General features: G+C 45.5%; 1 protein-coding gene across 2 annotated transcripts in view; it reads right to left on the bottom strand.

Annotated features, from left to right (window-relative positions):
• Nucleotides 1-4,405, bottom strand: part of CAPSL (calcyphosine like) — a 171,837-nt gene extending 167,432 nt beyond the window's left edge. Inside the window, exon 1 of one of the 2 annotated variants that reach the window (XM_085631014.1) lies at nucleotides 4,332-4,405. The gene's annotated coding sequence lies outside the window, so the exon portion shown is untranslated. The remainder of the gene's footprint in view (nucleotides 1-4,331) is intronic. The other variant, XM_085631006.1, reaches the window with a different exon arrangement.
• Between the last annotated feature and the right edge of the window lie 6,401 nt (nucleotides 4,406-10,806).

Consider the following 10,806-nt stretch of genomic DNA (forward strand, 5'->3'; position numbering starts at 1 on the left):
TCTCCTATGAGCCTTAGAAAGGCACTGCCGTGGGACCGCCGCCGCAAGACCGCCTGCCAGGATTAGAACTCGTTATCTGGCGGGCAGACTTACTACAGGTTTGGCAGTCTTGAAGTGGGGCACTGGCAGGGCGGCCCACTCCAAGATCACCAAACTCGTAATCAGGCCCCGAGTTTTAAATATTGGCTCGTTCAAGAAGATGAAGAGATAGAAAAGCAAGTCTATACTTCACTATGTATGCTTAACTTAACAATATAACAACAATTTATATTTTAGAGTTGAGATATGTGGAGGTTGATCTTTCTGTGGTCAATATTTTTACATATGACTGTATGAACACGTTCATGCAGGACTTCAAATGCGTCCCCTACAGGCATGCTTGGCACGTCAGTGGAACCGGGCTCAAGGTCAGCTAACAGATCTGGTGTTATGTAGACGGCTGCACACATCGCTCTCTGCAGTGGTGGAATACACAAAACCTTTCCAAAGGGCGGCCATTCCTCGACCCGGTCCCACAGATAGTGTTAACAGCAGACGCATCACTCCCTGGTTGGGGAGCTCATCTTCAAAAACACACTGTTCAGGGCACATGGACCCTACAACAGAAACAACTTAACATAAACTACCTAGAGCTACTGGCGATTTTTCTGACATTGAAAGCTTTTCAACTGCATTTAGTAGGCAAAGCTGTCTTCGTCTGTACAGACAATATGACAGCAATGTATTAAATACAAAAACAGGGAGGGACACACTCTCTACAGCTTTCACGCCTAGCTCAAAGTATATGGAGATTGGCCATACCTCAAAAGATATATCTCCTTGCGGAACACCTCCCAGGTGTAAACAACCAGATCGCAGATCTGCTCAGTCGTCAAAGACAACAGATTCACAAATTGGAACTACATCTTCAAGCTCTGATCCCATTCTTTAAAATGTGGGGCTATCCAGAAATAGATCTCTTTGCAACACACCTCAACGCAAAATGCCCAAACGCTTTTTCACCTCTCCCGCTAATTCCATTAGTGGTTCGGAAGCCCAAGCAACAGTCCCTCACAATGATTCTAGTTGCTCCCACATGGGCTTGACAACCCTGGTTCACAACCCTATTGGAACTATCAGTAGTTTCTCACCAAAAGCTGCACCTCTCCCCCAAGCTTCTCACTCAGAACCATGGAGAGATAAGACATCCAGATCCCAGTCAACTCAACCTTGCGATCTGGCACCTGAAATCATAAAGTTTTGCTACCTTAATCTTCCGCCAGACTGCATGAACGTCATTAAAGAGGCTAGACGCCCTACCACTCGAGCATGCTACGCTGCAAAGTGGAAGCGATTTATAATGTGTCCTCATGTAATGCAACTGGTGCTATGTAAAGCGCTCTGATACCCGATTCGGGTCAAGTTTGCACTATATAAAACTCTGTAAAATAAAAAATAAAAATAAAGTGGGTACATGAATCTTTGGTGGGTGTTTCATTTTGCAATGTATCTGGTTCAGTAGAAATAATCTGCCAGTGCAGTCATTCTGCTGTGTAAAACATAGCACTCAATCATGATGCGTAAATCTGCTGATGGTATATTTTCTTAATATTCCTATACACTTGTAATATTAACTCAGAACTTGGGAGGTTATGGTCTCAATTCACAAAGAGCCTCCGCAGTCGTGGCAGAGGCTCCGCAGTCGTCGGGATGGGATCTCCACAGTCATGGAGTTATATTGCACTGCAGTTTCTCATTGCTGAGATCCTGCCACAGTTACAGCAATCCCGCGCCGACTGCCGAGCCTCCGCCACGACTATGGAGGCTCTTTGTGAATCGGACCTTCAGGTGCATGATCTCTAAAAACCAGACAGTGGCATAATGCAAAATGATGGGGAATGGGCCCCTGATACTCCCGTATTTCATAGATATTCATAGTCTTGAGACTGAATGGTGACCACAATAAACAGCAAGGATGTTCTCGGTGAATCATGGACATTCTGTAGGCATGCTATCTTAGAATCATATTTCTGAGGAATCCACATTTTCTCAGAATGGTGAGATGACATTGGCATGCAGATGATTATGGATATACACTGAGCATGTCCTCTGAGGGTAGTGCATATGTGGGAAAGAGAAGGCAAAAAATGAACAGACTGATGGAATCTTAGAAAACCTATTTAACACAAACATATTGAGTAAAAGTAGCATAACGTTTATCTAGCACTCAAAGACGACCACACCTATGTTTAAAAATGTGGTGTCCTCACAGTACAATTATTGCTATAGAAGAGGCCGTGTTGTCCCTTAAGTAACACAGAACATGCCACCAGCGATCGATCCTCTTGGTCCATTCACAGGGGGCTTACCCTCAATTATGTTGGAATGTTCCCAACGAAAATGAAGCAATTTCCCCCACCTGTGTCAAATTAAAGAGAGTATGCTGGCAAAACAGATTCACCTGAATTATACATCATGAACTATGCGCTGAGAAATTGGAAGGCTTATGCACAGATTTCATCCCCAGGGATGAATCCCAGGTTCTGGAAGGAAGGCAGATGAGGGTCCCTTTGAACAGAACCATGCCTGAATGTGCACGAGAATAATGCCTCTTTCAGAATCGCCAACAAGCATGAAGGGGCTCCCAATTTTTTTAAGAGGCCAGGAAGATGCTGGCAAACAGGGAGGGACAGTGAGGCTACCATTATCTCACGTACTATGAACAAAAGGCATAGGCGCACAATTAAGCAGGGTGGACCAGTGCTTCCAATCTGCCAACCAATTAAATAGTTGGGGCACTTGACTAGACTCTCGGTCGGACACATGTCTAGTTCAATGAATTATTTACATAATAGGCCCCAAAGTTTCTAGGACAATGACGTCATCACTTGAGATCAATAAGATATATAGGTCAAATTACATCCTGCTCGGGCAACTGAGAACCCACTTACCATGTTTTTTGTCCTCAGTATTTGGTACTCTATTTCTCAGAATATACAGCCAATATCAACATGGAAGCACTTAGTAGTAAGACCAGAGGACAATCCGTTATTAAAATTGCCCTCAAAGTGAGGCTTTGGTCTTGTGCTTCCTCTTGAGCCAGAGTTTTTTGAGTTGTTGGTAAGAAAACTGAAGGGGGAAACTGTATCATGGAAATACACACATTCACATGCAACTTGTAAAGTAGTCCAAATAAAAAATCCACGCAGTTTAACGTACATCCATTTTAAATACAACATTCATGTGCAAAAGTGTGTGATTCTGAGTAAAACACAATCTCCCTGTGACTATAAATGCAAGTATGTGTGATACTTAATGCAATTGTAAAATTGTGAAATGTGATGCCATTGTGCAATTCAAATATGTAAAATGCCTAATTGATATTTCTGAGCTGGCATCAATTGATTTACAGAGCTAGATTCATACTTTTAAAATACCAATACATAACATGTTCATAAGACATATCCGTTTATGTTCTTCTCAGGGAGTGATTGTCATTCTGTTGGCTCTTTCAGAAGGCGCCGTGACGTCACAACCAGCCGTTATAATTATAATAGAGCCGCAATTACATTTTCATAATATAGGCGATACTGATGTCACAACTAGACTGTAGTAAATAAATTATGTATAGTCTTTTAATATTGCAAGCTTACACAAGTGTTTGCTACATGGCCTGGGGTGAATGTTGTCGCGTGGCGTAACGTAAAATGACGTCCCAACCACCCTCCAGCAGAATGTGATGAGGGGGCCCTGGATCTCCCATATTAATTGGTTTTGGACTGAACGGCAGCCGCTGGAGGGTTAAGGCCCCCTGATTGGTTGACCCCCATCCCATCGCCCAGCAGGGGCTGCATGGGCCTGCATTAAGCCCCTGAATGATGATTTAAATGCACCCTCAAACATTTGTGGCACCTGTGAAGCTAGACGGATAGAAACGACATAAGTGGTAGTTCGCTGTTTATGTATTTCAGATGTGGTTGTTTGTAAAAGCAAAATAATTGAAAGGTATTCTTGTCTGTCTGCAGAGTGAAACTCGGACAATGAAATGAAAATGTGCCCAATTCGAAAATAATTATCAATTTAATGAAAACACAAATTCAAACGGAGGAAAAACGCATCTACATTCGACAGTAACTCAGTAGCATAAAATAGCATTAACTGTATTATAAATGCATGCTTGCTCCAGGCTGTAGATCACAGTGCATTAGTTTGTTCGAACTTCTGGAAGCTGCATCATTTTGTCATACCTTTTACGTCTACAAAAGTAAATCTAATTTGAACCGGATAACATTAGAAGGAAGTAATTTTGCCTGCATATCCGTAAAAGTAATCAATACAAATTTTCGTTTTACCTTCAAAGTCTTCTCTGTATCACGCTGCTTCAACCTGAAACTATGGACTCTCCTACATTTAGCTAAAGGACTGAGACCCCGCCCTTGCAATGTGGACTCCCTTTTCTGATTGGGCTAAGTATATCCAGGTGGCTAAACCTCGGAGAATGATTGGCAGACTGCACTGCCAGTCGTACAGTGTTGTTGTCACACAGCCCAGTCGTTTCTAGGATCGAGCCTTCGTTGCTAAGGAAGCCCAAGTTGCCTGCGGAGGAAGGGTGAGCACAAACACTGGGCTCCAGCGCAGCATACCGCCTAGCGAAGGCTACACAGCAAGCATTTTACGGCATTTATTAATGTTCAACCAGTAATGATACCTTTCGGAGGCACATTTGGACGACTGCTTTCGGTTTGGGGTTTTTAGTGTCTCAATCCTTCAAAAAATAGTTTAATTAAAAATGGAAAAAAATGTTGTTGATACTTTAAGAATCAACATCATTTGATTCTGATCAAATCACTTAATTTACCTGTGTATAAAAAATAATAAAAATTAATGAGATCTTTGGGTCGAGTTCGCGCTGTATACAGAAAAAAGGTTTGCACCGCATACAGACTACAGTGTTTAAGATTTTAAAGTCTGTAGATGTGATATCAGTCGAATGCTGTCCACATAATGAAGAAGTCACGAATTACACCACATTTAAAGTGTAAATTCTAAAACTGATATTTTTACCACAAGTAATGATTAATCAATTGAACCATATAGTTATAGTCAAACGCGCAAGGATTTTAAAATACCAGCATTTGTAGTACTAGCGGGTTGGCCCTGCTTAGGGTGGAAATGTGAAGATGACAAGAGATGTTGGGGTACATGAGTGTTAAATCTATTTTTTTAATAAATGCATTGTAATAAATAATAATCAAGCTTCTGTTAACATAGCAGTGTAGGCCTTCTATTCCATTTAGTTTATGATGTTGCAGACAATAATCTGTCTCATGGGGACATGTGAGAGCGGGGATAATTGGATCTTAATCTACGACCATCATCGTTAGACAAACCCCGTCACTGGTCGTACTAACCCAGTGGGGTAAGGAAACTTGAGTGGCCCCCCCTGAAAGTTACGTGGAGGGGGCCCCTTCGGACTCAATCAGGAGCTCTCAGGCCAGGGTACTGTGCTGAGGGGGCCCCCTGGAGCTTGGGGCCCCTGCACTGCAGGGGCTGTAGTGGCCTATGTTATGCCACTGCCCACACAAACTTAGAATAATAGAGAAGGATTTAATTAATAAAACAAAACCAAAATGAGAAAAATCCAATCAGTAGAACCGGAGTTATGATTTTTTAAAGAATAAAGTGAATTTAGTGCCAAACAACACAAAGCACCAACTCATTATATCTGGTTGTGCTGGACCAGGTCAAATTCAAAAGTTCAGTGTTGGAAGAATATCCGGTAATAATCAGGAAGAAACAGGCAGAAGACTGGAATGGAAGAATCCGTCTTTATTTGCATTGGACGTCTGTCCAGGTTCGGGTCAGAGATCATAATGCCCACTATCACAAACCAACCGATCCCCCCAACCACCAACATTCAAGAATACACAATATTTAATCACAAGAAAGCCACGAGCATTGGCACGAGTGCCATGATCGTGACTACCTCGTGGAACATAACAAGAGGGAAGAACCCACGTACACCTGACGCACCTTCCCCCCCTAAAACCCACCCCCAAAAAAACAACAACAAAAAACAAAAGGCAGAAGAAAGAAAAAAAAACAGAACAAAATAAATGCCTAACTCATAACACAGTCACAAAATCTCACAGGGAGACGGTGAAACCTTGCACACTTGGAAGAAGCACTAGAATCTCGAACTCACAGTAGTGTCTTGTTCTCTAACTTCTAGAAAAACATTAGAGGAACAACCGTCCAAACAACTTTTACTGCCTCTAAACAGAGATATCCTGTTTAAATTCCAAACATTACCACCATCCACCCTAACAACATTTTTGAAGACCTCAATAACTCTTTTCGGTGATGACCATATCGAAAAACCCTTGGAGACGCCTTCTTTTTTTTTAATACGCTCAAAATCTCCAATCTTAACTGCATGTTTACTCACGGATCCGAGTCTCCTTCTCATGTCTTGTTTCATTTTCTCCTTATACGCCTCAACTCTGAGCCAGAGCTTTTCATAGTCAACATTGTTAAAGTGACTACTCGTACATAAACTCTTCTTCAACCACCAAGTAGCCAAACTGGTACTAGGTGTGCGTCCTCTCAAAAGTTCAAACGGATTGACTAGAGTTACAGAGTTAAGAGATGTTCTATTTGACAACAACATGGCTTGTAAAGCGTTACGCCAATTCAAATCTCCTTTCACTTACAATTGGATAGCTTCTTTTACAACGCGATTAAATCTCTCAACCTGGCCTTTAGCCTCGGGATGGAATACAGTAATTCTTTTGTGTGTAATACCACATTTCTCAAAGAAACGCTACATTTCTTTGCTAATAAACTGTGGCCCATTGTCGGTGACAACCTCTTGAGGAATACCTTCCCTGCAAAAAACATCGTCCAAAAACTCAATAATCTTCTCTGAGGTAATCTCCCTTACTATCCTAACTTCAGGCCACTTAGAACAGTAATCAATTAACACAAGGCCAAAAGCTTCTTGTTTAGGTAAAAAGGCAAAAGGTCCAATTATGTCTAGGCCTAGTTTCCGCCATGGAGCTGCAGGAAAATCAACAGGGTGAAGTTCAGGTCGCAAGGCTACAGCAGACTTGTCACTGGAGGAACAAATGGGGCAAGCTCTCACAAAATGGTCAACACACATGTCAATACCTGGCCATCAAAAGGATTCTTTAACGCGTCTTCTAGTGCAAAAAATGCCTAAGTGTCTATCATGTGCAAACGTCACAACAGTTTTCCTTAAAGCATGGGGATGAACAAATGTATCACCTCTTACAACAATGTTGTCATTGGCATGAGTCTCCCTTCCATTTTTTGCTGTTGTCTCCTCTGTTTTTGATGTTTTTGCTGGTTAGATGCTTTAGGCACTGTGCCACTGCTATTCAGTGCCACAAAGCAAGTGCTGCCAATCGTAAATTATTGTACTGGATTAGTGACTCCATGATTGGCTTATTTGATTTACCTGTCAGACCATAGTACAGTGCACAATGTGTTCCCATGGCCTATAGATCAAATGCTGCTAGTGGGCTTGCAGCACTGGTTGTGCCACCCACAGAAGCAGCTTGTAAAGTGTGTCTCAGACCTGCCATTACAGAGCCCGTGCGCAGTCTAGTACTACCATGTCGACTTGGTAAGTGCACCCACTTACCAGTCCCTAAACCTTCCCTTTTCTACATGTTAGCTATCCCTAAGACAGGCCCTAGGGCAGGGTGCATTGTATGTGAAAGGTAGGACATGCCCTGGTGTGTGTGGCATGTCCTGATAGTGAATTACAGCCAATTTCATTTTTCACTATTGCAAGGCTACCTGTCCCATAGGCCAGAATGGGCAGTTTGATTATAACATCTTATAATCCTAACTGACCCAGGGAACATGGTAGAAAAACGTAAACAGAGGGAGTTCCAGAAAGGGCCCCAAAGTAATTCCCAAGGGAACCAAGGTAAGGGTTCCCAGCCTCCCCCTGAGAAGATGTCAGAGCCCCCGACAGTTAAACCTGTTCACAGGGGGCCACCAACATGCTTTCAGTGTAAGCAAGTGGGACACCGTTGGTATGATCCCCAGTGTAGCCAGAAGGACCGCAATGCACCTCCCCGTGCACCACCCCATCAAATGGCAAGTGTAGCCCAGGGAGGGGAGGAGATGGGTGCCCAAGGTGGGTGGGGTCCCGCAGAAATGTCCCTTGTCTCTTTAGGAGATTGTGAGTTGGTCCCTAGGATCCAGCTGTCTGATAACACAAAAAAATACAGGCAGTGGGTGACCATCAATGGCCACACGGTGGAGGCTCTGAGAGACACCGGGGCCAGTGTGACGGCTGTCAGTTGTTGGCTGGTGTCTTAGGAGCAGGTGATCCCCCATGCATTCTTCCCTGTAGTTGCCGCGGACAACTCAGAGAGCCAGTTTGAGGTGGCTCAGGTTCCCTTTGAGTGGGGGGTTCTCAGGTACTCTCCAAGTAGCTGTGAGGCCAGCCATGCCTGTGGATTGTCTGTTGGGCAATGATTTAGAGAACTCTCCTTGGGCTAAGGTGAAGAAGAAGTCTCATTTAGAGATGTTGGGTCTGCCTGAGTGGGCGTGTGTGACCACTCGGTCAATGGCAGCCAGTAAGGGTGTTCAAGAGGTCCTGGAGCCTGAAAGTACAGCCCAGGTACCAGCCTTAAAGAGTAGAGGTAGGGGGCGTAGGAAACCTGCCCCCATAGTTCCCATGGCCCAGGAGGAGGCAGACCTTGAGGGGGATGCCCTGGAGCCTACGGGGAGCAAGTTGCTGAACTGGGGGACCTGCCTGAGCTGACCCACTGGCAGCAAGAAGGAGGACCCTCCAGGGAGGAATTTTGTGGAGAGCAAAAGAAGTGCCCTTCTCGTGTGGGTTGCGGCAACAGGCCACAAACTAGGCACCAGGTGATCAGTCTGGATCACACTGGATCTACTGGGAGAATGACCTCCTGTATAGCGAGCCTAAGGCTGCTGAGCCTGGGTCAGCCCGTGTGCTGGTGGTACCCCAGCACTTCAGAGCCTTCCTACTGGGTTTGGCTCATGATGTACCTTTAGCTGGACATTTGGGGCAGGACAAGACCTTTGAGTCACCCACTTTTATTGACCCCACATGCGCAAGAGTTCAGAGACTCATTGTAGGACTTGTCAAACTTGCCAGGCAAGTGGGAAGAGTGGGAGGAAGCACACGGCTCCTCTCTAGCCCTTCCCTGTGGTCAGCACCCACTTTGAAAGGGTGGGCATTGACAATGTGGGACCTCTGGTCCCCAAGACAGCAATGGGCAACAGGTTTATCCTCGTCTTGGTGGACCATGCTACCCGGTACCCGGAAGCCATCCCTCTCAGGACAGTGACGGCCCCCGTGGTGGGACGTGCACTGATGGGGATTTTCTTCTGTGTGGGGTTCCCCAGAGAGGTGGTATCAGACCGTGGTACCAACTTAATTTCTAAGTATATGAAGTCCCTGTGGCAGGAATGTGGAGTATCTTATAAGTTCACCACTCCTTACCACCCCAAGGTAATGGGCTGGTTAAGAGATTCAACCAGACCCTCAAAGGCATAATTATGGGTCTTGAGGAACCTATGAGGCGTAAGTGGGACGTCCTCTTGCCATGCCTTCTATTCGCTTACCGTGAGGGGCCACAGAAGTCCTTAGGGTTCAGTTCCTTTGAACTGCTGTATGGACACCCGGTAAAAGGACCTCTGAGTCTGGTTACGGAAGGCTGAGAGAAAGCTCCCAAGAAACCTCCCCAGGATGTATGTAGCTACATGCTGGCCTTCAGGAACCAGACCAGGCGATTCAGACAACTCGCTCAGGTGAATCTGGAAGCCAGCCAGAAAGAGATGAAGCGCTGGTACGATCAGCATGCCACTCTGATTGAGCTTCAGCATGGTCAGAAAGTTTGGGTCATGGCCCCAGTGGAGCCCTGTGCGCTCCAGGAGAAGTGGACAGGACATTTTGAGGTGGAGGAGTGCAAAAGTGATGTCACCTACTTGGTGGACTTGCGATCTCCCAGGAACCCTTTGCTAGTTCTACATGTCAACCGCCTGAAGCCCCACTTACAGAGGTCCTAAGTGGGCATGCTCCTAGCAACAGATGCTGGACTGCGTCTCTTCCTGACCTCCTGTCTGCAACAGAGCAAGATGGGACAGTGGATGGAGTCAACCTCTCTTCCACCCTGACCCCTGAGCAGCAAAATGATTGTCGCCAACTGCTGGGGCAATTCTCTGATTTGTTCTCTCTGGTTCCTGGTGTCACTGAGTGGTGCATCCATGATGTAGACACTGGGGACAGTCCACCTGTTAAGCACAAGGCTTACAGAGTGACTGGCAGGGTCAGAGCTTACATCAAGGAGGAGGTCAGCAAGATGTTTGCCTAAGGGGTGATTGAGTCCTCTAACAGCCCCTGGGCCAGCCCAGTGGTCTTGGTCCAAAAGGCTACCGCGCCTGGCGCCACACCCACACTCCGGTTCTTTGTGGACTACTGAGGACTCAATTCAGTCATCAGGACTGACGCGCACCCCATCCCCAGAGCTGATGAGCTCATTGACCGGCTAGCGGCTGCACGGTACCTCAGTACCTTTGATTTGACGTCTGGGTACTGGCAGATCGCCATGATTGATTGGGCCAAAGAGAGGTCAGCGTTCTCCACACCAGATGGGCACTACCAATTCCTGGTTATGCCCTTTGGGATGAAGAATGCCCCTGCCACTTTTCAGAGGTTGGTCAACCAGGTGTTGGCTGGAATGGAAAATTTCAGTGCCGCCTACCTGGATGACATTGCAGTGTTCAGCGCCAGTTGGGAAGAACATCTGCGCCACCTCT

Source organism: Triturus cristatus, chromosome 2_1 (assembly GCF_964204655.1).
Source record: "Triturus cristatus chromosome 2_1, aTriCri1.1, whole genome shotgun sequence".
NCBI classification, from domain to species: Eukaryota; Metazoa; Chordata; class Amphibia; order Caudata; family Salamandridae; genus Triturus; species Triturus cristatus.